Source organism: Euphorbia lathyris, chromosome 3 (genome assembly GCF_963576675.1).
Source record: "Euphorbia lathyris chromosome 3, ddEupLath1.1, whole genome shotgun sequence".
NCBI classification, from domain to species: domain Eukaryota; kingdom Viridiplantae; phylum Streptophyta; class Magnoliopsida; order Malpighiales; family Euphorbiaceae; genus Euphorbia; species Euphorbia lathyris.
In genome coordinates this window covers 60,706,109-60,707,296 of record NC_088912.1, presented here as the reverse complement: position 1 = coordinate 60,707,296, position 1,188 = coordinate 60,706,109, and the positions used below count along the sequence as shown (strand labels likewise).

Genomic DNA, 1,188 nt, shown 5'->3' with positions numbered 1-1,188 from the left:
TGAAATTAAGCCAGCTTTGCCATATGTTGCAAAATAATGTAACATTTTACGGGTTACCTAACGAAAATCCTAACACCCATTTAACAAATTTCCTAGAAATTTGTGACACTTTTAAAATCCCAGATGTGACTGCAGAAGCAATCAAACTTCGCCTCTTTCCTTTCACTTTGAAGGATAGAGCCAAAGAATGGTTAACTTCTATGCCAGCCGCAACTTTTGCCACTTGGGAACAATTAGCCCAAGCGTTTTTATCTAAATATTTTCCTTTAGCAAAAACCGCAAGAGTCATAAAGGAGTTAACATCTTTTTCTCAAAATGATAATGAGACTCTTTATGAAACTTGGGAACGTTTTAAAGAACTTCAACGTTTATGCCCACACCACGAATTACCCGCTGAACTTTTAATGCAAACATTTTACAATGGACTGAATCCTACAACTAGGGGTTCATTAGATGCTATGTCGGGAGGGCTATTTATGAAAAAAACATCAGCCCAAGCGAGAGAACTTTTGGAGGAAATGGCAATCAACAGCAGTATGTGGCCCGCGGAACGTGGACATATGCCGGTGGCGAAACCATCATCCTCAGCCTCACCATCAGTTAAAGGTATAGTTGAACTTGATCCAGTCGCGATGCTACAAGCCCAATTTTCTGCTTTATCGCACAAAATTGACCAATTTATGGCACCGCGAGATACCAATGGCAATCCAATCCAAACGGATGTGGATTACGAAAATATGAGTGAGATCGAACAGGTAAATTTTGTCCAAGGGCAAAACCAAACTAATAATCCTTATTCTAATACTTATAATTCTGGATGGAGGAATCATCCTAACTTTAATTGGAAAGATAACAGTAACAATAATATCAGTGCTAATCAAAATCGTACCACCAATTATCAAAATCAGTCAAGAGATACGATTAGCACTTTATCTTCTAAAATCGACAAGTTTATAGATGCTATCAGTGGAAAAATAAGTAATCACGACGATGGTTTTAAACAGATCGAAAATAATTCGATCAGCTTATTAAAAACCACTCATCTAGCATCCATAATTTAGAGATTCAAATTGGTCAACTTGCTAAATCAATTCCATCCCGAAAAGAGGGAAGTCTTCCCAGCCATACGGAAGAAAATCCGAAAGAGCAGGTGAAGGCTATTACTCTTCGTTCAGGGAAAAATTATCA

At 37.8% G+C, this 1,188-nt stretch overlaps 1 non-coding gene across 1 annotated transcript; it reads right to left on the bottom strand.

Moving 5' to 3' along the window:
- Positions 1 to 281: 281 nt before the first annotated feature.
- LOC136224988 (small nucleolar RNA R71) lies at positions 282 to 388 on the bottom strand. The gene has a single exon (XR_010686730.1). It is a non-coding gene; the product is annotated as a small nucleolar RNA R71 (small nucleolar RNA).
- Between the last annotated feature and the right edge of the window lie 800 nt (positions 389 to 1,188).